At 40.0% G+C, this 27254-nt stretch overlaps 1 protein-coding gene across 6 annotated transcripts in view; it reads right to left on the bottom strand.

Annotated features, from left to right (window-relative positions):
- Window positions 1–27254, bottom strand: part of FAM124A (family with sequence similarity 124 member A) — an 88244-nt gene that overhangs the window by 23919 nt on the left and 37071 nt on the right. Inside the window, exon 4 of one of the 6 annotated variants that reach the window (XR_011506888.1) lies at window positions 6632–6800. The exons of the other annotated variants lie outside the window; for them this stretch is intronic. The gene's annotated coding sequence lies outside the window, so the exon portion shown is untranslated. The remainder of the gene's footprint in view (window positions 1–6631; window positions 6801–27254) is intronic. 6 annotated transcript variants of the gene reach the window in all.

Below are 27254 nucleotides of genomic sequence, written 5' to 3' on the forward strand. Positions count from 1 at the left end.
AACAGACAAAAAATAACAAGTGTTGATGAGGACACGGAAAAAAGGGAACCCTTATGCACTGTTGGTGGGAATGTAAATTGGTACAGCTACTATGGAAATATGGAGGTTCTTCAAAAAATTAAAAATAGAACTACCATATGGCCCAGCAATTCCTTCTGGGTGTTTATCCAAAGGAAATGAAACCTCTAATTTGAAAAGATATCTTCACACACATGTTCACTGCAGCATTATTTACAATAGCCAAGACATGGAAGCAACCTAAATGTCCATCAAAGGATAAATGGATAAAGAAAAGCGGGTATATGTACATGATGGAATATCACTCACTCATAAAAAAGAAGGAGATCTTGCCATTTGTGACAACATGGATGGACCTTGAGGGCATTATGCTAAGTGAAACAAGTCAGACAGAGAGAGACAAATACCAAATGATCTCACTTAAATGTAGAACAAACAAACAAAAAAACAAAATGAAAAAAACCAAAACTGAGCTCATGGATACACAGAACAGACTGGTAGTTTCCAGGGGTGGGTGTGAGGGTTTGGTGAAATGGGTATAGGGGCCCAGAGGTACAAAATTCTAGTTATAAAATAAATAAGTCATGGAGATATAATGTACAGCATGGTGACTATAGTTAATAATACTGTATTCCATATTTGAAAGTTGCTAAGAGAGTAGATCTTAAAAGTTCTCATCAGAAGAAAAACATTGTAACCATGTTTGGTGATGGATATTAACCAGACTCATTTGTGATCATTTTGCAATATACACAAATATCAAATCATCATATTGTATACCTGAAACTAATATAATGTAACATGTCAATTATATTTTAATTTTTTTTGTTTGTTTTTTGAGGAAGATTAGCCCTGAGCTAACATCTGCTGCCAATCCTCCTCTTTTTGCTGAGGAAGACTGGCCCTCAGCTCACATCCATGCCCATCTTCCTTTACTTTATACGTGGGATGCCTACCACAGTATGGCTTGCCAAGCAGTGCCACGTCCACACCTGGGATCCGAACCAGTGAACCCCAGGCCGCCAAAGCAGAACATGTGCACTTAACTGCTGCGCTACCGGGCTGGCCCCCTATATCTTAATTTTTAAAAAAAAGTAACCCTGAGCACTCGACTGAAAAATTGTTAGAATAAATGAATACAGTAAAGTTTCAGGATACAAAATCAACCTACAGAAATCCCTTGCATTTTGAATTATCTGAAAGAGATTATCTGAAAAACATTGATGGACCCTGAGGGTATTATGCTAAGCAAGATAAGTCAGATAGAGAAAGATAAATATCTCCTATATGTGAAATCTAAAAATACTTACTTGTAAAAACAGGGAGTAGAATGGTGGTTACCAGAGGGTGGGGGAAGTGAGGAGATGTTATTTACTGGTACAAACTTGTAACTAGGGGATAACTTCTGAAGATCTAAGGTATAACATAGTGATTACAGTCAACGATACTGTATTATAAACTTCAAGGTTGCTAATAGACTAGATCTTAACTGTTCTCAACACAAAAAAGAAATGATGATTTTGTGATATGATAAAGGCGTTAGTCAACATTACTGTAGTAATCATATTCACTACATAAATGTTATCAAAGCAACATGTTGTGTGCCTGAAACTTACACTGTTATATATCAATTATATCTCAATAAAAAATAATTTTTAAAAATCCCATTTTTACTTATTTGAGTAACAGTCAAGACAAAAGATATTCTTGATTTGAATTCTCCACATAATTGCTTCAATTCTTCCTTTTGGTTTTCTAGCACACTGAGGGTGTAACGCTAGCCTGTGGAACTGAACTTTAGCCAATTACTACATTTCAGGCCACAGGATTATTCATTTAAGTAAAAAAAAAAAAAAAATACACACACACATATATTTGAGAGCCTCACTAGAATCTTAGAGATTTAGTATAAGTCAAGGTTTCTCTATCTCAGCACAATTGACATTTTGGGCCAGATAGTTCTTTGCTGTGGGGGCTGTCCTATGCATTGCAGGATGCTGTTTAGCAGCATCCCTACCCTCTGCCCACCAGATGCCAGAAGAACCCCTCTCCTCCCACCGACATTGTGACAACCAAAAATGTCTACAGACTTTGCCGAAAGTTCCCAGGCACGGGAAGGGCACGAAAACTAACCCACTACTAACCTCTTGTATTATGGAAACATAATGCCCTTACATAAACTCAGGGGTCAAAATTCTATGGGAATGCCTCCCCATGATTTTTTTAATTAAATTTTTATTTTTATAAAGTGATAAGTGGATAGAGCTTTGTAGTTCTACAAAGCTTATAATGGAAAAAAAAGGTTCTAATCTTACCCCTGAGTCTTATTTCTTAGAGCAGGGCCGTTCAATAGAACTTTCTGCAATGATGGAAATGTTCTATACTTGCACTGTCTGGTACAGTACCCACCAGCCTGCCAGTCCTCCCCAGTCTCCCTCAGTCTCCTGCCTGGCCAGGTGTAGAACCGTGGCAGCCTGTGTTCTTGAAGCCAGTGGGCGAGAGTGTTGGGCTGGTGGATTGCTGTCAAGGATACAGAACTACACTTCTTTCTCCTGGGTTCAGTATAGCAACCCCAACCCTCAACTGTGCTTGGTATCCTCAGGTCTAGGTCTGCTGGTAACCTTTTCAGAGAAGAAACTTCAGTCTTCTGATGTAACGAGGAAGAGGTGTTTGATTTGGGATTCAACTGCTGTGTGTGTATTCCAATAAAACTTTATTTACAAATGTAGGTGGCAGGCCAGATTTGGCTTATGGTCTTTGGTTTGTTGACTCCTGTCAACTGCTTTTTTTGGGGGTAGGGGGAGATTAGCCCTGAGCTAACATTTGTCATCAATCCTTCTCTTTTTGCTGAGGAAGATTGGCCCTGAGCTAACATCTGTGCCCATTTTCCTCTATTTTATATGTGGGATACCTGCCACAGTATGGCTTGATAAGCAGTGGGTAGGTCCGTGCCTGGGATCCGAACTGGTAAGCCCCGGGCCGCCAAAGCAGAGCCCGCGAACTTAACCACTATGCCACTGGGCTGGCCCCATCAACTGCTTTTTATACAAAGTTTTAAGCCAGTTTTCCAATATTACCACCTCTTCATCTAGGCACAAACAATGCGGATGCACTCTGCCCCATCTCCCTTTTAGCTTGGCCGTCTCTTTTGCACCCCCTCCTCAGGACCCTGGCAACACCTGGCCTGGGGAATCAAGTGTTGGTGATTCAGTGGCTAGAATGATAAAGACAAGAGACAATCACTAGTCCCCTAGTTCATGAGGCCAGGAAGGGAGCATAGTTTGGGGACCTTCGATCTTGTAGGGACCAGAGGTGATGTGTTCTCCCAAAGATAAACTATTAATCTGACATGCCCCCAGCCCTCTTATCTGGAGGTAGGGGTGGAAGGAGTTCCAGTTTTGCTATATTGGGCCACCCAGCATGCCTTGAAGAGGGAAATGGCTGGTCTCACAGTTGGAGCTTCTCTGAACTTCAAGTGTAGGCTACTTACTCCTTCTTTGTCTTTTGGCCTCGACGCCAACCATTAATTCAGGGATAACTGGCACCCATGACTGTGGTCTGACATAAATAAATAAAAATGGATTATCAAAACTCAAAGGCAGAGCTATTGCAAGGCTAAGGTAGCTGCCCATATACCAGAAATGGAACCACACCTAAAATGGGGCATCGACAATGAGTCAGGTCTACCATACATCTTCAAAACCTTTCAGTGGACTTGGCCAAGGTTACATTTACCACCAGACTACTGCCAGTCATCCTGGCCCCCTCCTGTCCGCCCTCAACTTCAGCCCCCAACACCATCATCAGGATCAGTGAATACACATATTTGCCAGAACAGACTCTGGTAAAGAGTCCTCAAAACCAAGGCTGCCATGAAATCATGCCAGGAGGAGCAGAAATGAGAACAGAATTTATTGTATTAGGTAGGCCAGTTATTTGCAATCCTGACTGCACATAGGAATCACCTGGGAAGTTTTAAAAACTATCCGACTCCAGAGCAATGGAAACAGAATCTCTGGGGTGGGACCCAGGCATCAGCTGAAAAGCTTCCCAGGTGATTTTAATGTGCAGCCAGAACAGGGACAACTGTTTTAGGCCAACTTTCTGATTTTCCCTTACACCTGTCTTTCTTTCTCTTGTGTCTGGGGCCAGTACCTATTTTTATGGCTACTGAAAGTGATATTCTGAATGACTAGATAGTATATATTTTCAAGACTTCAAAAAAACCCTGCTTCTTATTCTGTGAAGTAAACTCTTGCAAACTTCCAGCTCCAAAACTCTGTGTTTATGAAAAAGCTGTGAAAACAGAGACCTAGAAAATTGTGCCTTGTACAATTTTCCCTGGGAAAGCTGGTGGGAGAGGCAGAGCCAGCACACAGGAATGTTCTTTTCTCTTTGTCTTACCCCCTACTATGTTAATTAGATTAGAGTTCACTTTTTCCTCATTTTATATAATTATTTTGGCTAAAGTACACTGAACTTGTCCTCTCCATTAACCTTTGCCTGGAAAATGATATGGATAATGGGAATTCCGAAGAATGAGTTTCCACTGCCATGTTCCCCTCTCAATAATTTTTTACTTTGTTCTTATCTGCAAATCTGTTTTAATAACAAAACTTGCTTTTCAGCCTTGAATTCTCATCAGTTCCAGCCATTGCTATGGCTTACGTAAGTTTCCTCTTGCAGTATTATCTGTTAACTCACTTAAAACAGAGAAAAAAACTGTTGAATATATTTGTAGTCCAGAAATACAGGGCTGCCTACATCAGAAGAGATCGACTAACCGCCCCACAGAACAAAGACCCAGGCTAAACAAACGCGCCGTCCAGCCTTTCTCAGAACACACGGACGTCATTGTCATTGTAGTGTCTAAAGAGCAAAGATGAATCTAATCTTCTCCATAAATCTGCCTCACTGGGGAAAAATGTTGAATGCTGAGATTAGTCTTGTAATAACAATGCCTCTACTCAGCAAACAGAATTTAGGACAGCACCTCAAAGCTTCGTGGGTTAATGAGAAGTATGCCAGGAATACGTCAAGAACTCGTTGTCACTGTTATTCTCAAAGCTGCAGTACTCAGTGTGTCCTCAGGTGCTCTCCTGGCCAGAACTGAGTGTGGGCTTTCTTGGGCAGTGAAAAGCAAGTAAAAATACTAAATTAAAAAAAAATGCTGTCTTTGAGGTACTTGCTATTCAAGACACAGAGGCAGAAACAGAAGGACCTAGAGATGGGACAAGTTGATAGATGTGCAATGAATAGGTCAGTTAAACAAGCATTTTCCCTGAAGATGAGACGGAATGCAAGTATCTTCATATGTTGTAAAGGATGAGTCATTTCAGGATTGCATTTTCAGATATGGTGACAACCTGACATGTAGTCAGTTGGCCATTTGCCTGAAGAAGTACCAGCCACTTTAACCTGCTGGGATATCAGGGCTGGAGGATGAATATGGGTCTGGGGTCACTGCTTCAGGTTGGGTCCACCCTGAAGTTGCAGAGGATGGTTGAGGGGATTGCCCAGATCACCATTTCCACAGGATCCGGGTGGGCCCTGTGTAAACAGGACCTCTCCTGGAACACCATGAGTGAGAGTGGGTCCCCAGAACTGTCTCACTGGTCCGAACTCGCCCTGTTCACTAGCTGGGTCCTTGGATTTTCTCCATTCTTGGGGACTAGGCTTGGCTGTACTTGGACTAGTTCTGGCTAGGATTAAACTAACCTTCTATTAGTTACTCAGTTAAAATTCTGGAGTATCAATGTAGGTTTTCTGATCTGCTTTTGTGCATAGAAAAATATCCGGAATCCATTTTTGAAAAATTAATATCCAAGCAATTATCCAATTTCAAGCTCTTTTTTCTTAAACTTACTGATTTGAGTTCAACTCCCAAATCTTATTACTCTACTAATAAATCTAGCAAAAAACAATTAACACACTTTCAAAAGGGCTCTTGCAGCTTAATTAACTAATTTCCTTTAACATCTTAAACTGCATTTATACATTTAATGTATTGATTTTCTTTTGAAGTAGTTCAGTGGTCTCATTGTTAAACAAAACCTTTTAAGTACTTAAATAACTCTTGTAAATGTAATCAATTAAGCATATAAATATGGCAAATATTAAATCCTCTTAAATATTTCAATGTTACAAATTTACTGAAACTTTACCCTTATATTTCTCAACATAAAGCTGCAAATATAAATCAATTCTAAATTACATTTCAAATTGGAATCACAAGTTTGATCTCTTGTTCTAATAGACCAAATTCTCTAAAATACAACAAATTCTTAAAATACCAAACATGAACAAATTATTTCTGACCCTAACATAAAAATGTTAATATTATAGGCTTTGTTTACTTATTTCTATATTTAATGATAAATTTTTCTGGGATTAAAACATAAATATCCACTAAGGCGATAACCATGTCATTCCAAACAATTTGGGGTTGCTTTCCCAGCTGACTGAGGTTGCACATGGACAGCTATTTTGGCCAGGAGGTGTCCCAACAAAGGGACAAGTAGGCCCCTCTTTTATGGCTGCTTTAACAGGAATTCCAGAACTTAAAGGGGTTGTTCACCTGGCCCATCTCCCTGGACGTAAGTCAAATCATTACCTAATTGCTTTCTACTAACAGATGCTGCAATCTCCTCTCCGATTGTGGTTCTAACTTCCATCACTGCTTCACCAGCTCTGCACGTCGTTGTTTCTCTTCATGTTACTCATCAGATTCTCCATCTCTCAGGGCTTTGCTGCTTTTGCAGTCCTCTGATCACCAGGTGTTCCTGAGTTCATGGAAGGGAGGAGCCAGTTGAGCCTGGAAGGCCCAGCTAAATTCACATGGGACATGTCAAATAATGTTACAGGAGTGACCCCAAAGCAGCTAGGCAACTGAAGAGAGAGGTAGGTTTAGGAGAAAAAGGTGCTAAACTGCTCATAACTCAACTATCAACATCATTAGACTTAAGGGAATCTTGGAAAGCAATTTCATGTCCTGGCTTCCAACATGGCATGCTCTTGTGGCCATTCATGGGCCCACAGGCCTCTAGAGTCTCTGCCTTCTGCCGAGGTCGCAGTTGGGCCTGTTAATGCCACATGATCCTGCTCCCGCCAGCTAAGTGACTGAACCAAGAGTGGATACCTCATCTAAGAGAAAGCAAGAAAAACACTGGGCTGAGCAACTGGATTCTCTCCTGAACAAAGACACACAGCCAAGGGTGGTCAAACCAGTGGCACAGCACAAGTTTGGAGTTATGTCTAACAGGAAAAGCATTAGTTCTGACCTAACTCCATTACCTCTGATGAAAAGAAGATTAAAGACCTTCTTTGAATAGCATTAGGACATGCATATAAAATTGTTTCTTTATTCAATAATGCCAAAGCCCAGGATTGGCCCAGTGGTATAGTGGTTAAGTTTGGGCACTCCGCTTTAGTGGCCCAGGGTTCGTGGGTTCAGATTCTGGGCCTGGACCTATCACTGCTCATCAAGCCACGTTGTGGTAGCATCCCACATGAAACAGAGGAAGACTGGCACAGATGTTAGCTCAGCAACAATCTTCCTCAAGCAAAAAGAGGAAGATTGGCAACAGATGTTAGCTCAGGGCCAAGCTTCCTCACACACACACACAAAAAAGCCAAAGCCCTGGAAGTTTCCTCCTTGATCCTGTTTACTATTTCCTCAACTGTTTACACTGATCCTTTATAGAGTCCTTTAAAAGATGATGATCAAAATTGAATTTTGTCTTTTAAGATTGAATGTATTACTCTTTTGGTTGTCAAGGACAGAAACTCATCTCACACTATTAAAAAGGGAGATTTAATGTAAGAATACTAGGGAGACACCCACGAATGCAGAAGTGCAGCGTGCCACAGGAATAGGTGGAGCTAAGATTTCATACACAATAAGGCCCATTCTTTCTCTTCTCTGGCCTTTTTTGATAGGTCAGAACCATTCTCCTCTCTCAGGGCAGGGTGGCTTTGTCTGTGTGGTGGTAACACAGCTGCTGACCACTCCAAAGCTTTACATATTAAAGCTTCAGCCATCTGGAGAGAGACTAACTTTTCTTTCCCAATCAATACCATTTCCCTAACGCCAAAATGACATCAGTGTACAGATACAGTCATGCGTAGCTTAACGATGGGGATACATTCTGAGAAATGTGTAGTTAGGTGATTTGGTTGTTGTGTGAACATTATGGAGTGTACTTACACAGACCTAGATGATACAGCCTACTACACACCTAGGCTATATAGTACTAATCTTATGGGACCACCATCATATACATGGTCCATCACTGACCGAAATGTCTTTATGTGGTACATGACTGTAGTCTAGATACATCAACTACAGCTGGGAGGCAGGAGTGGGTTATTCTAGCCTGGCATTTCAGCTGTATCTATGTGAATGGTGGGGGAGGCTCTCAACAAAGGAGTACTGGGAAGGGAACATCTTATTTGGCCACAATAGGAAGATGACAAGTGCTGAACATTAACAGAAGGCCTCTTAGCCCTTACACTTCAGATCATTACTTGGATGATTCAACAGCAGGCTTTCTCTTAACTAAATTACATTTCTCATTTATATCATTTGAATATCTTTTGGATCAGAAAAAGAGGACATTTTAAAAAATTTTATTTATATGAAAGCTAGGTGAAGAAACTTAGGTGAAGAAAGCTACGATAGTGAAACCTAATTTCCTGAAAATTGGTAGGAAATGAACAGGTGGCCTATAATAACTTAATGATTTAGGTGTGATTTCAGCCTTGCAGTTTTAGGTATTTTATTTGCTTCTCAGTTTTGGAAAGATATCTTTCTCTTTCGAGGTCCCAGGGAGGAAAATCTAGTTGAAATTTCTGACAACAAGTAGTTCAGATAATACATTGGGATAGACTAAAATAACACACATTTTGGAATTTTCAACATCATGTACATAAATTGTTAAGTGCACAAGAAACATTCTCTGGGATAGATCATATAGGATATATAGGGATAGATCTGGGACAGATCCGGGATAGGCCATAAAAAAGCCTTAATAAATTTAAGAAGATTGAAATCATATCAACTATCTTTTTTAACCACAATGATAAGAAACTAGAAATTAATTACCAGAAGAAAACTGGAAAGTTCATAAATATGTGGAGATTAAACAACATGGTACTGAACAACCAATGGGTCAAAAAAGGAGTCAGAAGAGAAATAAAAATTACCTTGAAACAATTGAAACTGGAAATGCAACAAAGCAAAACTTATGAGATGCAGCAAAAGCAGTTTTAAGAAGGAAGTTTATAGAGATAAATGCCTATATCAAGAAACAAGAAAGATCTCAAATAAAAAACTTCACTTTACACCTCAAGGAAGTAGAAAAAGAAGAACAAATGAAGCCTAAAGTTAGTAGAAGGAAGAAAATAACAAAGACTAGAGCAGAAATAAAGATAAAAAGACAATAGAAAAGATCAATGAAACTAAAAGGTGGTATTCTGAAAGATAAACAAAATTGACAACCTTTAGCTAGACCCATCAAGAAAAAAACAGAGGCTCAACCAAGTAAAATCAGAAATGAAAGAGGAGCTGTTACAACTGATATTACAGAAATACAAAGGATCATAATAGGCTACTACGAACAATTATATGCAAACAAATGGGACAACCTAGAAGAAATGTAATGAATTCCTAGAAACATACACCCTACCAAGGCTGAATCATGAGGAATAGACCAACTATAAGGAGATTGAAACAGTAACCAAAAATTCCCAACAAACAAAAGCCCAGGACCAAATGGCTTCACTGGTGAATTCTACCTAACATTTAAAGAAGAATTCATGCCAATTCTTCTCAAACTTTTCCAAAAACAGAAGAGGAAGGAATATTTCCAAACTCATTTTATAAGGCCAGGATTACCCTGATACCAAAACCAGATAACAATGACACAGGAAAAGAAAATTACAGGCCAACATCCCTGATGAACATAGATGCAAAAATCCTCAACAAAATATTAGTGAACTGAACTCAATGATACATTAAGAGGATCATACACCATGTTCAGGTGGGATTTATTCCAAGAGTGCAAGGATGGTTCAACATCAATCAATGTCATACACACATTAAAAAAATGAAAGATAAAAAGCATATGATCATCTCAATAGATGCATAAAAAGCATTTAACAAAATACAACATCCATTTATGATCAAAACTCTCAGCATACTGGGCATAGAGGGAACATACCTAAGCAAAATAAAGGCTGTATATGAGAAGCCAACCACTAACACCATATACAGTAGTGAAAAGCTGAAAGCTCTTCCTCTAAAATCAGGAACAAGACAAGGATGCCTACTCCTTTTTTTTTTTTTTTTTTTTGAGGAAGATGAGCCCTGAGCTAACACCTGCTGCTAATCCTCCTCTCTTTGCTGAGGAAGACTGGCCCTGAGCTAACATCTGTGCCCATCTTCCTCTACTTTATATGTGGGACACCTGCCACAGCATGCTTGACAAGCAGTACGTAGGTCCACACCCAGGATCCGAACCGGCGAACCCTGGGGCGCTGAAGCAGAACATGTGAACTTAATCGCTGTGCCACTGAGTCAGCCCCCTACTCTCCTTACTTTTATTTAACACAGTATTGGAAGTCCCAGGTAGAGTAATTAGGCAAGAAAAACAAATAAAAGGCATCCAAATCAGAAAAGAAGTAAAACTGTCAATACTTGTCAATAATATCAATGATATGATATCATATATAGAAAACCATAAAGACGCCACCAGAAAATGGTTAGAATAAACAAATTCAATAAAGTTGCAGGATACAAAATAAATATGCAAAAATCTGTTGTGTTTATACACACTAATAACAAACTATCACAAAGAGAAATAAAAAAATGATCCTATTTACAATTGCATCAAAAAGAATAAAATACCTAGGAATAAATTTAACCAAGGAGGTGAAGGACCTGTACACTGACATCTGGAAAACACTGATGAAGGAAATAGAAGACACAAGTAAAGGGAAAAGCATTCCTGCTCATGGACTGGAAGAATTCATATTATAAAATGTCCAAAGAAATATACAGATTCAATGAGATCTCTATCAAAATTTCAATGGGAGTTTTCATAGAAATAGAACAAACAATCCTAAAATTTGTATGGAACCACAAAAGACCCCAAATAGTCAAAGCAATCTTGAGAAAAAACAACAAAGCAATCTTGAGAAAAAACATCACACTTCCTGATTTCAAACTATATTACAAAGCTGTAGTAATCAAAACAGTATGGTATTGGGATAAAAACAAGTTCATAGATCAATGGAAGAAAATACAGAGCCCAGAAATAAATTCATGCATATATGCTCAATTAATTTATGATAAGGAGCCAAGAATATACAACGGGGAAAGGACAGTTTCTTCAATAAATGGTGCTGGGAAAACTGGACAGACACATGTGAAAGAATGAGACTGCCACTGTTTTACATTATACACAAAAATGAACTCAAAATGGATTAAAGACTTGAACGTAAGACCTGAAGCCATAAAACTTCTAGAAGAAAACATATCGATAAGCTCTTGACATTGGCCCTGGTGGTGATTTTTTTCATCTGATACCAAAAACAAAGGGAACTAAAGCAAAAATAAACAAGCAGGACTGCATCAAACTAAAAAGCTTCTGCACAGCAAAGGAAACCATCAACAAAATGAAAAGGCAACATACTGAATGGGAGAAAATATTTGCAAATTATATATCTGATAAGGGGCTAATATCCAAAATACATAAAGAACTTACACAACTCAGTGAAAAAAACCCAATCTGATTAAAAAATGGGCAGAGGATCTGAATAGACATTTCTCCACAGAAGACATACAGATGGCCAACAGGTACATGAAAAGGTGCACAGCATCACTAATAATTTTGATTGCAAATCAAAACCACAACGACATACCACCTTACACTTGTTAGAATGGCTATTATCAAACAGACAAGAAATAGCAAGTGTTGGTGAGGATGTGAAGAAAACCCTTGTGCATTGTTTGTGGGAATGTAAATTGGTGCAGCCACTATGGAAAACAGGATGGAGGTTCCTCAAAAAATTAAAAGTAGAACTACCATATGATCCAGCAATTCCACTTCTGGGTATGTATCCAAGGGAAATGAAAACACTAACTCGAAAAGATATATACACCCCTATGTTCACTGCAGCATTATTTACAATAGCCAAGACATGGAAGCAACCTAAGTGCCCATCGATGGATGAATGGATAAAGAAAAGTGGTATATAAATAAAAGTGGAATATTATTTAGCCATAAAAAAGAAGGAAATCTTGCCATTTGCAAAAATTGGATGGATCTCGGGGGCATTACGCTAAGTGAAGTAAGTCAGACAGAGAAAGATAAATACTGTATGATCTCACTTATATGTGGAACTTAAAATAACAAAAAACTGAACTCATAGATGCAGACAACAAATTGGTGGCTGCCAGAGGTGAAGGCTTGGGGGTGGGCAAAATGGGTGAAGGTGGTAAAAAAGTACAAACTTCCAGTTATAAAATAAATAAGTCATGGGGATGTCATGTACAGCATGGTGACTATAGTTAATACTTTACGGCACATTACAAAGTTAAGAGAGTAGATCTTAAAAGTTCTTATCACAGCCAAAAAATTTATAACTGTGTAGTGATGGATGTTAACTAGACTTATTGTGGTGATCATTTTGCAATATACACAAATATTGAATTATTATACTGTACACCTGAAATTAATATAATGTTTTTCTTGTCAAAAATATCTCAATTAAAAAAAAAAACAACAAGGAAACAAACCAACATCCAATCTCCTAAAGTACAGAATAGAATAAAACCCCTTGGTGCAGATTCACTGGCCTCATCCAAAAGAATATGAGTCAGTATGTCTGGGGGCACCTGCATTTTTATCAAACACTCTAGGTGACTTTGAAGGAGGTGGTTCAGAAAAAAATATCCTCTACATATTTTGTATAATATGTATTACACAAAAGCAGAAAAGTGCATTTGAAAAGTATTCGATCATTTCTTCCAAAGAAGGTTTCTCTACACGTTTCTACAAGTTTTTGGCCTGTATTACAGTGAATCTTAGCATGTATGAGGACAAGTAATGCTTGACTAAAGTAACTAAAAATTCTCAGGCTTTGAAAGTTTGATACACAGTGTTTTGATAAACACAATAAGCCTTGTATTATAAGTTTTACAAAGCAGGTTGAATCCATTTCCCGCCATGGCACCTCCTAACAAACTATATAATTCTTGGTACATTTATTTATCTGTCTCCTCCTGCTAGAATATAAATTTCATGAGGCCAGGGATTCCTGTCTCTATTGTTTACTGCTGTATTCTGAGCTGACAGTGCCTGTGCAGAGCAGACACTCTATAAACTGGCTGAATGAACAACTTGTTTAAATTTAGGCATGATATAAATTCCCCAGGACCTAAAGATTACAGGTCTGTGTTGATGTCAACAACTGCCATAAAGATTCATTACGGTAGCAGATGCCGTTGCAGTGCCAGTCTGAGGGCAGGAGCACACGATGGAAGCCAGAGGGCCCTGTGTGAGCAGAGGCCATGGCACTGACTGCACAGGAGGCAGACCACACTTTTCCAAATAGGTGGCCTTGTCTTTTAGTGGGATAATGCTCGTTTCTGCCCTTGCTACTTCCATTCCTACTGACAGACATTTTTACAATGGCTATAAACTTACAGGATTGTAAATCATTAATCCATGTCACCCATAATGGGCCTCCTCGCGTTCTTCAAAGTTTAGTTGCCAAGTTCTGCCATAAAGAAACAATTGCATATGCATCCTGAGAGTGACACTGGGCCCCACTAGCTCAACTGGCTTTGGGGTCAGACAGGAGGATTCCTGGCACATTAAAATGCAGCTTTAGATACCAATTTAGGAGTAGAGAAGCTTATATTTGTTTTATATTTTGTCTAGTATATTTATTTATATACTCTACATAAAAAGCTGGCAATGTCTATGCAGTGGGCTTCATGGAGGAAGGGCCCCAAAAATATCCCCTAAAAATAGCTGAAAATACATGTCCTTTTCTCCAATGTTAATTATGAAACTTTTCAAATATACAAAAAATGTTGAAAGAATAGTACAAGGAATGTTATAGATACAATTGTTATTTTGTCTTATCTCCTTTATCTATATATGTATAGATATATTTTATATGTGTATTATATTTTATCATTTATCTGTATGCATATATATATGGATGAGAATATATATATGTAGTACAACCTATATACAGCTTTTTGCTGAACCACTTGAAAGCAATTTGTGGCTTTCATAACATTTTACTCCTAAATATTTCAGCCTGCATCTCTGAAAAATAATTTAAGTAAATCCCATGTAAGTGGCTGAGATGGGCACATGTTCACATGTGCCAATCAAGCATCTTGAATTTTTGTCTCAGGCAGGAACGTGCTTTGTTGTGGTCTGGAGAGAGGCCTCTAAAGTTGGAAGGACCTGGGCAGCCACCAAATTCAGCTAATGGCAGTGCCACTTCTGTGCATCTAAATCCTGACTGCACCACTTACCAGCTCTGTGGCCTGGGGCAAGTGGCTTACCAGTTCTGATGATGATGGCAGTGATGATAATGATAATAACAATAATAACAACAGCAGCAAATACTTAATAGAACTTGCGTACCAGGATTTATTATTCAAGATCCTATCCCTATGAGTTACGTCCCCAAAATGGCGACTTAGGTCATTCCTATCTTCACTCTCCCTCACAAGAAGGACAACTAACAATTATTCATAGACAAGATACCACTGAGAAAATCCTGAAACACAGGGATGAGGCTGACATACTCCTCGGCACCACAGAGACCAAGACACACTGCATTAGAAGGGCAAGAGAAGCGGCTATATGCTGACAGCATTGCCTCTCCTCCGGGCCAGCACACCACCACAAGGAGAGGTCTCCCCTGAGCCTCTGGTTCCTCCAGCAGGAAAAGAGAGCCCAGGGTGAACATCCAGCTCCCCTAGCATTGTGGATCACTTCTTGGGAGCCCCTATTCCAGTCTTGCCTCATGAGGATCACAGGAGAATCTGTGGGGCCTGACCACTGGGTATCTGTGACAGAGAAGGTGGGAGGGGCTTGCAACAACAAGTCCTTGGATCTTGGCGGACATAGTTCCTACCTACAGCACCCAAGTAGTAGTTCCAACCAGCAGCTCTGCTCATCTGCAGAGCCAAGATGGTGGTGCAGTCTGACCAGAGAACTTGGCAAGGTACAGGTCTGCCTGATTCAGGACCTCAAACGAAGAGCCTTCACAGCTCTGGAGCCTGGTCTGTCCTCTGGTTCAGGAAGGGAAATTGAGTCATAGCCCCATCCACTGCTGAGTATAGCTCCTAGCCCTGCGCAACCATAAAGACAGGCCAGAACACCTGGAAGCTGCATAGCCCAGCAATGCTTGAGAATAGTCTCCAGTAGGCAGAGCTGATTATCTGCAGGGCAAAATCAGTGTCACCGTTTGGCCAGGGAATTTGGGTTGTGGGTCAGCTTGAGTCAAGATCACAAACAAAGAGCCTTGCTGAGCTTGGAGCCAGTTCTTTGCTCTACCCAGGCAGCGGAGTTAATTCATAGCCCTGCTCACTGCTGAGTGGAGCTCCGGGCCCCACCCTACCAAAAAGTCTTCCAGAACACCTGGGAAGTTGTTTGGAGTCAGCTCTCCAATTCTGTCCAGGAAGGGGAGCAAATTCCTAGCTCTGCCCACTGCTGAGGGTAGCTTCGGGCCCTGCTCAACCCTGAAGCCTGAGCTGAGCTCCTGGGAAATGGCTCGGTCCAGCAGCACTTGAGCAGAAAGCCCAGCTAGCAGCTCTGCCTGTCTGCAGAGACAAGTTGGGAACCCCATTTGGCAGAAAGTTTGGTGCACGGGTCTGCCTGATTAGCTCCCAAAGAAGAGTTGTGTCAGCCTTGGGGCATGCTCTGCATGCCCATCACTCCATCCCCCACCCCGTGGGCAGGGAAGCTAACCTGTAGCCCTGCCCCGTGCTGAAACAGCCTCCAACTCTGCTAACCAGGAAACCCAACCAGAGCTCCTGGGAATCTCAGAAGCCCACCCTGCAGCCCTGATCACAGTGGCACTTGAGAGGAGAACCTGATCAGTGGCCCTGCATCTGCTGAGCCAAGACGGTGGCCTCATCTGTCCAGGATGCTTTGTGTGTAGGTCTGTCTAATTTGATTCCCAAACAACGAGCCTTGCCAGCCCTGGGGCCTGTTTTGCAGTGCCAACCATGCAGGGAAAGTAATAGCCCACCTAAAGCTGAAGACAGCCACTAGTCCGACCCAACCTGGAAACCTAACCAGAGCTCCTAGAAATTTGTGTAGCCCATCTTGCAACCCTGATATAGCAGCACTGAGTGGATAACTGGCCAGCATCCACCCATCTGCAGAGCTAGGGTGGTGGCCCATCAGGCCAGGAAATGTGATGGATAGTTCTGCCTAATTTGACCCCCAAACAAGAGCCTTGGGGTGCCCTGCTTGGGCAGGAAAACTAATTTGTTGCCCTACCTACTGCTGAATACAGTATTCAGTCTGTCTGACCAGGGGACCTAAATAGAGGATATGAAAAGCTGTGTAGCCCATCCTACAGTCCTGCTTACAGAGGCATGGCACAGCGCTTTCCTGTCTGCAGAGCAAAACTGGTAACCCCATCTGACCAGGATATTTAGTGCACAGTCTAGCTTGATTTGGGTCCCCAAACAATGAGCAATGTAGGCCTTGGGGCCTGTTCTGCTGCCCTGCCAGAGCAAGGAAGCTAATTCATAGCCCTGCCTACTGCAGAGTATAATACCCAGTCCTGACCATTTAGAAAGCCTGACAAGAGAACCCAGACAACTGTGGAGCCCATCCTCTGGCCTTGCTTGGTCAGGGAACCAAGCCAACAGTCCTAACCAATGTTCTCAGCCAGTGGCAGCCCTCCTGTGACCTCAGAGGCTGGGCAGTGGCCTTGTCCAAAGATAGACCCTGATAGCAAGCCCCACTGGCACAAGTAGGTTACCAGCTGACATGTCCAACAAGGTGAGCAGACTGATGAAGAGTTGTCTCTGCCAAAATGAACCTGCAAAGTCTGGAAAAGAGACTGCTTACTTGAATGCACAGATACCAATGTAAGGAATCAAGGATCACAAAAAATCAGGTAAACGTGACATTACCAAAGGAAACTAATACAGTCATATGCTGCATAATGACATTTCAGTCAACAACAAACTGCATATATGATGGTGGTCCCATAAGATTAGTAACATACAGTTTAAGTGTGTAGTAGGCTATACCATCTAGGTTTGTGTAAGTACATCTATGATGTTCTCACAACAATGAAATTCCTAATGATGCATTTCTCAGAATGTATCCCCATCGTTAAGGAACACATGACTGTAAAGCTCCAATAACTGACCCTAAAGAAATGGAGATCTATGAACTGTCAAAGTATTCAGAATAATCCTCTTTAAAAAGTTTAATGAACTACAAGAATACATAGACAGACAACTAAAAAAAATTAGAAAAATAATGCATAAACAAAATAAGAAGTTCCACAAAGAAATAGAAATCATCAGAAACAAAAACAGCCCAGAAACCTTGAGCTGAGAAACACGAGTGAACTGAAGAATTCAATAGACAGCTTCAAAAGCAGACTTGACCATGCAGAAAAAAGAATCAATGATCTAGCAGACAGAACATTTGAAATTACTCAGTCAGGGAAGCAAAAAAAAGAATGAAAAATAGTGAAGAAAGTCTAAGAGACTTACAGAACACAATCAAAAGAAACAATATCCACATTATGGGAATTCCAGAAAGAGATGAGAAAGAGAAAGGGACAGAAAATATATTTAAAGCAATAATGGTTGAAAACTTCCCAAACCTGTGGAGAGAAATGGACACCCAGATCCATGAAGCCCAAAAGACCTGAGATAGGTTGAACCTGAGCAGGGCTACACCAAGACACATTATAATGAAAATGTCAAAAGTCAAAGATAAAGAATTCTGAAAATAGCAAGAAAGAAGAGACAAGTTACATACAAGGTAACTGCCATAAGATTACCAGCAGGTTTCTCAACAGAAACTTTTCAGGCTAGGAGAGAATAGGATGATATATACAAAATACTGAAAGAAAGAAACTGTCAACCAAGAATTCTATATCCAGCAAAGCTGTCCTTCAGAAATGAAGAAGAGATAAAGACTTTCCCAAAGAAACAAAAACTGAGGGGATTTATTAGCACTAGACTTGCCTTACAAGAAATGCTAAAGAGAGTTATTTGAGTGGAAGTAAAAGGAAGATATTTAATATCATAAAAACATAAGAGAGTGTGAAATTTAGTAGTAATGGTAAATACATAGTCCGTTAGATTTTGTAATATGGCAATGGTGCATAATTCACTTATGACTCTAGTTTAAAAGTTAAAAAGCAAATGTAGTAAAAATAACCACAGGGCTGGCCTGGCAGCATAGTCATTCAGTTCATGCACTCTGCTTTGGCAGCCCAGGGTTTGTGGGTTTGGATGCCTGGTGTGGACCTACACACTGTTCATTAGGCCAGGCTGTGGCAGCATCCCACATATAAAAAAAAGAGGAAGAATGGCACAGATGTTAGCTCAGAGACAATCTTCCTCAAGCAAAAAGAGGAAGATTGGCAGCAGATGTTAGCTTAGGGCCAATCCTCCTCACCAAAAACACCCCCAAAATACCCCATAACTACAGTAATATGTTAATGTGGTACACAATATAAAAAATATGCAAAGTGTAACATCAAAAATCGAAAGTGTGAGGGGGAGAAGTAAAAGTATAAAGCTTAGGAATGCTATTGAAGTGAAGCTGTTATCAGTTTAAAATAGAGTGTGTCATAATTTTAAGATATTTTACGTGAGCCTCATGGTAACCACAAGGAAAAACCTTGTGGTAATTACACAAAAAGAAGACAATAAAGAAGTCAAGGCATTCTGATACCAAAAGACATCAAAACACAAAAAACGACAGCAGGAAAAGAAGTAAGGAACAATGGGATCTACAAAACAGCCAGAAAAGATTAACAAAAATGGCAAGATTAAGTCCTTACCTCTCAGTAATGACTTTAAATGTAAATGAGTTATATTCTCCCATCAAAAGACATAGAATGGCTGAAAGGAAAAAAAAAAAAACAAACAAAAAAACAAGACCCAATGTTTTGGATCTACAAGAAACCAACTTTAGCCTTACAAGAAACTGACTTTAGCTTTAAAGATACACATAGACTGAGAGTAAAATGATGGAAAGAAAATATTTCAAACAAATGGTAACCAAAAAGAGCAGAGATTGCTATACTTGGATCAGACAAAATAGACTTTAAATTAAAAATGGTAGGATGATACAAAGAAGGTGATTATATAATGATAAAGGAGTCAATCATTCAATAAGATATAACAACTTTAAATATTTATGTTCTCAACATTGGAGCATCTAAATATATAAAGCAAAAGCTAACAGAGCTAAAAGGAGAAATAAATACCAATAAATAATAGTTGGGGTCTTTAGTAAAACACTCTCAGCAATGGATTGATCATCCAGAGAATCAGTCAGGAAACAGTGGATTTGAACAATACTATAGGCCAAATGGACCCAACAGACATACACAGAACATTTTATCTGACAACAGCAGAACACATGTTCTTCTCAAGCACACATGGAGCATATCCTAGGATAGACCATATGTTAGGCCACAAAACAAGTCTCAGCAAATTCAAGACTGAAATCATACCACATATCTTCTATGACCACACAGTATGAAACTAGAAATCAAAACAGGAGGGAAACTGGAAAACACACAAATACATGAAAATTAAACAACAGTTTCCTGAACAACCAAAGGATCAAAGAAGAAATTAAAGGAGAAATCAAAAAGTACCTTTGACAAAAGAAAATGGAAACACAGCATCCCAAAACTGATGGAATTCAGCAAAAACATTTCTAAGACAGAAGTTCATAACAATAAGCACCTACATAAACAACAAGAAAGAGATCAAAAAAAAAAAAAAAAAGATCAAATAAATGACCTAAATCTTTGCCTCAAGGAACCAGAAAAAGAACAAACTAAGCCCAAATTTAGCTAAGGGAAAGAAAGAATAAAGATTAGAGCAGAAATAAATGAAATACAAAACAGGCAAACATTAGAAAAGATTAACAAAACTAAGAGTTGATTCCTTAAAAATATAAACAAAATTGAAAAATCTTTAGCTAAACAAACCAAGGATAAAAGAGAGAGGACTCAGATAAACAAAATTATTAATGAAAGAGGAGACATTACATCTGATGTTACAGAAATACAAAGGATAAACAGCTACTACAACTATACACCAACAAACTGGACAATGTAGAAGAAATGGAAAAATTCTTAGAAACATACAACTTACCAAGCCCGAATCACAAAGAAATAGAAAATCTGAGCAGACTAATTACTAGAAAGGAGATCACACCAGTAATCCAAAATCTCCCAACAAAGAAAACCCCAGGAGCAGGTGGCTTCATTGGTAAATTTTACCAAAGTTTTCAAGAAGAATTAATGCCAATCCTTCTCAAACTCTTCCAAAAAATTAAAGAGGAGGGAACACTTCCAAACTCATTTTACAAGCCCAGGATTACCCTGATACCAAAGCCAGAAAAGGACACTACAAGAAAAGAAAACCACAGGCCAATATCCCTGATGAATAGAGATGCAAAAATTCTGAATAAAATAGTAGCAAAATGAATTCAGCAGCACATTAAAAGGATCATTCACCATGATCAAGTGAGATTTACTCCTGGGATGCAAGGATGGTTCAACATAGGCAAATTAATAAATGTGATATATCACATTAATAGAATGAAAGAAAAAATCATACGATCATCTCAAAAGATGCAGAAAATCATTTGACAAAATGATACAAATTCTCAACAAATTAGGTTAGAGGGAAAGTACCTCAACATAATAAAGGCTATAAATGACAAGTCCACAGCTAACATCACACTCAATGGTGAAAGGTTGAAAGCTTTTCTTCTAAGATCAAGAACAAGTCCGTGGTGCCCACTCTCACCACTCCTATTCAACAGAGTACTGGAAGTTCTAGCCAGAGCAATCAGGCAGTAAAAAGATAAAGTAATCAGCATTGGAAAGGAAGAAGCAAAATGGTCTGTATTTGCAGATGACATGATTTTATATATAGAAAATCCTAAAAATGCCACCAAAAAACTGTTAGATCTAATCAATAAATTCAGTAAAGTTGCAGGATACAAAATTAACATACAAAAATCAATAGCATTTCTATATACTAAAAACAAATTATCTGAAAAAGAAATAAAGAAAACAATCCCACTTACAATAGCACGAAAAACAATAAAAACACTTAGGAATAAATTTAACCAAGGAGGTGAATGTTCTCTACACTAAAAACTACAAGACATTGATGAAAGCAATTGAAGACACAAATAGATGGAAAGGCACCCCAGGTTAACAAATTGGAAGAATATTGTTAAAATGTCCATACTATCCAAAGATATCTATAGATTCAATGTAATCCCTATTAAGATTGCAATGGCATTTTTCACAGAAGTAGAAAGAACAGTCCTAAAATCTATATGGAACCACAAAAGACCTCGAATATCCAAAGCAATCTTGAGAAAGAAGAACAAAGCTGGAGGCATCACATTTCTTGATTTCAAGCTATATCATAAAGCTATAGTAATCAAAACCATATGGTACTGGCATAAAAACACACACATAGATCAATGGGACACACTTGAGAGTCCAGAAATAAACTCATGCATATACAGTCAACTAATATTTGACAAGGGAGTCAAGAATACTCACTGGAGAAAGTCTCTTCAATAAATGGTGCTTAGAAAATTGGATAGTCACAAGTAAAAGAATGAAACTAGACCCCTATCTTATACCACTCAGAGAAGTACCTTGAAATGGATTAAAGACTTAAATGTAAGAGTGGAAACCATAAAACTTCTAGAAGAAAACATAGGAAAAAAGCTCCTTGACATGGATCTTGGTAATGATTTTTTGGATAAGACACCTAAAGCACAAGCCACAAAATAAAAAATCAACAAGTGGAACTACATCAAGCTGAAGAGTTTCTCCACAGCTAAATAAGTGTTCAAGAAAATGCGATGACAACCTAAGAAATGGGAGAAAATATTTGTAAACCATATGTCTGATAAGAGGTTCATATCCAAAATATATAAATAACTCATACAACTCAATAGCAAAGTAGCAAATAACCCAACTTAAAAATGGGCAAAGGAACTGAATAGACATTTTTCCGAAGAAGATATATGAATGGCCAACAGATATATGTAAAGGTGCTCCACATCACTAGTCATTGGGAAATGCAAATCAAAACCACAGTGAGATATGACCTCACGCCTGTTAAAATGGCTATCAGCAAAAAGACAAGAGGATGTGGATGAAAAAGAGGTGAGGATGTGGACAAAAGGGAACCTTCATGCACTGTTGGTGGGAATGTAAATTGATGCAGCCACCATGGAAAACAGTGTGGAAATTCCTAAAAAAATTAAAAATAGCACTACCCTATGATCCAGCAATTTCACTTCTGGTACTTATCTGAAGGAAACAAAATCACTGTGTTGATGAGATGTCTGCATGATCACAGCTACATTGTTTACAACAGCCAAGACATGGAAACAACCTAAGTGTCCATCAATGGATAAAGAAGTTGTGGTATACACACACACACACACACACACACACACAAAGAGGAATACTATTTAGCCACTAAAAGGAAAGAAATTCTGCCATTTGCAACAACATGTATGGACCTCAAGGGCATTATGCTAAATGAAATGTTAGACAGAGAAAGATAAATAATGTATCATCTCACTTATACGTGGAATCCAAAAACCAAACAAAATAAACTCATAGATACAGAGAACAGATTGATGGTTACCAGAGGTGGGGGCTGGGGGTGTGTGTGGGAATTGGATGAAATTGGTCAAAAGGTACAAACTTCCGGTTATAAGATAAATACATACTAAGGACGTAATGTACCACATGATGACTATAGTTGACACTGCTATATGGTATATTTGAATGTTGTTAAGAAAGCAAATCCAAAGAGTTCTCTTCATAAGGAAAAAAAATTCCTTTTTTTTTTGGTAAATACATGAGATGACGGATGTTAACTAAACTTATTATAGTAATCATTTCACAATTTATGTAAGTCAAGTCATTATGCTGTACAACTTATACAGTGTTGTATGTCAATTATATCTCAATAAAACTGGAAAAAATAAAAAATAAATAAATCTTTTCCCTATATTTTAATCACTTCATCCCATAACCAACTTGGCTTTACATTGCGTCAACTTAGCTACACGGGAACTATGTTTCCCGGATTCCCTTCCCCATATGATTCTGTTAAAGGTTAGTCACAAGAGAAATGAGCTTGGGATGTGAGGTGGAAATGAAGCAGCAGCCATTTTTCATGCTCTGAAGTTTGGAGCAGGGTGCCAGGCACTGTGGCGGCTTGCACACGCTGTCCCACCTTGTGGGCACGATGCTGCCTCAGGCCTGCAGCTCCTCCAGCTCCCACTAGAGTTCAATTTTCAGCTTCTCCTGGCCCTGAGCATGTGCATTCTAGGTCCATGACAAAGGGTGACAGCTTCTCTTCAGGTCACCACACCTCATGAAGTTGCAGTGGTGACAGACCTGGGTTCCAGTTTGTCCTCATGGGTTCCAGAATGTCCTTGATCTCCTTGACTTCCCATCAGCTTTTTCTCCAGACTGTTGGTCTAGCTGACCTGGGAGATCTTAGGTCCAACACCAGGGCCACAACCTTCTCTGCGAGCTCCCAATTCTGTGTGTGGTCCTTATGCTAGATCACTCATAGGCCTCTCTGAGGGATCCCTGGCTGATACAGCAGTCCTCCAAGGTACTTTTATTATCCTCATTTGACAGATAAAGAAACTGAGGCACAGAGATGGAAAGTAACTTGCCCAGGGTCATAGAGCTAGTATCTGGAAGAGACGGCATACAAACGCAAACCTTGGCTCAGAGGCCAAACTTGTGATCATCATTTTTCTAACATGCAAATAGTAAAAATGATTCTTACCTTTTGAGGTTTAAAGATAATATATATATAACTTGTCTGGACTACGAGAGATGTAGATATATATATGCTTAATAAGTGGAAGCCATTGCTATGGAAGATAATACAGTGTATACAATTTTAAAGCTCTATCCAGTATCAGTTAAGAGACATCTTAAAGCACGGGCCACTGAACCCATTGACACAGGCAGACTGACATGCTGGGGGAGGGAGTTCAGGTCGTGAGGATTGAGCCCCTGAGGATGCAGGAAAAGGAGTTGGCTTGGGTTCTGAGGGACCCTATGAGAACAGGAAGATGCACAATTGGCAGGGAAAGAGGGCACCTCATGGGTCCCAGAGTGGTTGCTCCCATCCTGTCACTATAAGGTTTTATTTATGCCATTTCTAATTTATTTCCTCTTCCGAACTCTTTGATAAATAGCAATCATAGGCATTACAACATTGTTTCAGAGCAAAGAGGACAGCAGCTCTGGCCTAAAGACATCAATAGTTATGTAATGGTTACATCAATGGTTAAAGTCATCAGTCACCCTTGACCTTATCCATGGATACACGAAAAACATTTCTGCATCTTCCAAAAGTCATGGTGGAAAACCATCCATGTTATCTTGAATGATTCTTGTAAAAGGAACCTACTGAGATTTAGCACCCAGAAAAGTTTGTGTTTTCAGAGCTGGATTTTTTTTTTTGATCAAACAATCAAAACTGTGATTCTCTTTCTGTTTTGGCTTCCAGGAAATTCACACTTAATCCCCAATTCCTTTCTCTCTGCCCTTTTCTCTATGCTTTCTGATCTCTTAATCAGGACAACTATCCTGCAACATATATGTTGACTTAAAATATTTTTAGAAGGTAATATATAATTTATAAATGTCAAATACAGACATTAAAAAGTATTGAAGAAGTAAAATAATAAAACTAAACAGCATTATACAATATTCTCAGTAAGTAGAAGTGAAATGAGGGATATGAGGGATACTGCTGACTTGCTTCCTTCCCAAAGAGGATTGGAGATACCTGCATGCCCAGGTGGAATACTATGCTTTTCTAACCAGGTTCCCCCCTACTTATAAGTCACTGAGTCTGAAACCCATTTAGAAAAGGGTCACTTGGCTAAGTGAGAGTCCCACCATAAGACATCATGGAGATGTTGCTTCATCGCTTGTTAATCATGGTCACTCGTCAGCCAGGGGATACACGATGCCCTTGTATTTGGCAGGGCAAGAACTAGTGAAGAGGCATCTAGGGGGCAGGGAGGTGGGCAAAGATGCAGTGAGGTCTAGGAGGCAGGGAGGTGGGCAAAGAGGCTGAGAGCATTTAGGTCTTCTTGGGGCAGAGCAGGACTGTCAAACCCGGCTGCTTCCTCCTGTGCTGCAAAATGCACACAGAGAAAGTGCTCTCTGCCTGATCTGGAGTCACATTTGGTCTCCTGGGAGCAGGGTTGGCATTGTGGACACAGGCCAACTTCAGCTTTCAGCAGCAAATGGACGGAGCACCCTGCGGTCCAAGCCTGGAGGTTGTCCAGGCTCTGCCTCCTGCTGCTTCTTGCCCTCTCCATGACCAAGGCCCTTCACTCCCTCCTGCCTCCCTTGACGGCCCACCGTTTACCCTCCCCACCCTTGGTCCACACAGCAAAGGGAGAGGTCACAGCCAGAGGCCACTCAGTGGGAAACGTTAGGGCTCGTGCCTGAGGGCCTGCAGACTTCCTGGCTCCCGCCCCCTACAGCAGGGGCTAGAGTGGGTCCAGGAGCCTTCGCCCTTCCCCGTGGCCTGGGTGGATGGTTCTAAACTTCTGAGGCTGGTTGGTGTGTGCAGTGTGGGGCTATTTTTTTTAAAGCAGGCGTTTACTGAGAGCCTGCTGTCAGCAGGCACTGTGACAGTGACATTGGTACATATTAAGTGGATCCTCACACATGTCCCCTTCTAAACCACCTCAGGAAGAAAGCGGCTCTTTTGAGGTGACAAAAATCCAAACTAGTGAGACCCAGACTTTGGATGGCAAAGCTGTATCTGAGTACGGAGAGGGAGACACAGACTCCCTTTGCACAAAGTTCCAGAGGCCCAGGGGCTTGTTCTCTCAGCATGAAGCCAAGAATCGGGGGAAGTTCCTTTAAGTCAAAGTGCTGTCCAATCTTCCATTTGGGTGGCTGTGGGGTGGTAGCGGGAAAGAGAAAACTAACCAAAAGGTCTGAAGCCCTTTAGCAAAAGGCACTTCTCTTACATTGTTTGGAACAAGTGAGAAAGAAAAAGTGAAAAAAAAATTTTTTTAAAAAAAGCTGATACATATAGCTTATATGCCAAAAAAACCCCAAAAAACAAAACAAAACAAAAAACCCAGAAGAAAATGTCCCAAAATGCTCTGTTACAGTAGTAGTAATAGAGTGATAATTTTAAAAAGTCTCTAATTTCCAAAACATTTTGGGCAATTTGGTTTTATTACTTTCTAATAAAAATATAATAAAAATAAAAATATGAAAACATCATAGGATGGCTAATTGGAAGGTAACAAAAAATATATTAACATGGGAAGAAAATTCCCTGGAAATTAAAGTACGTTTTTTGGCCTGGTGTTTTAAGGTTGGGCCAACCTGACAGCTGTCAGGCCCCCAGTAGAATAGGATTCAGTCTAGATCTGTGGGATGAAGAGCCCAAACTTCCAACTGCTGGCTCCCAGAAGACACCTGCTATGCTCTTCTTGTTTTCCCCGGCCCTGGAGGGAGGCGCCCCTCCGGAGCACCCAGTGCACCCCATTTTGCTGTACCACGGGTGGCACAGGTCATACTCCATGGAATGGTCTGGAACCGCTGTGAACTTGGAGCTTAGGGACGTTCTTGTTTATCTTTGTCCATCTCCAGTACCATGTCTGGCTGAGAGGAGATATTCAAAGCGTTTGCTGACTCGAACAGCTCCCCAAAGCGCTGGACTGTCCATTTCTGCTGCCACTGACTCACAGGCCTGCAAGGGACCGGCCCTGCCTGCTGGGAGCCGCCTGCCACACGCAGAAACTGCAGAACTTTCTTCCAGATCAACCACCAAACCTGACTCCTTCAGAAGCAGAGCCATGGACAGACCAAACTAAATAAGCTACGTGAGACAGGCTGGCCAAGGGGGAAAGAAAACATGCTTA

This window comes from Equus asinus, chromosome 11, assembly GCF_041296235.1.
Source record: "Equus asinus isolate D_3611 breed Donkey chromosome 11, EquAss-T2T_v2, whole genome shotgun sequence".
Taxonomy (NCBI): domain Eukaryota; kingdom Metazoa; phylum Chordata; class Mammalia; order Perissodactyla; family Equidae; genus Equus; species Equus asinus.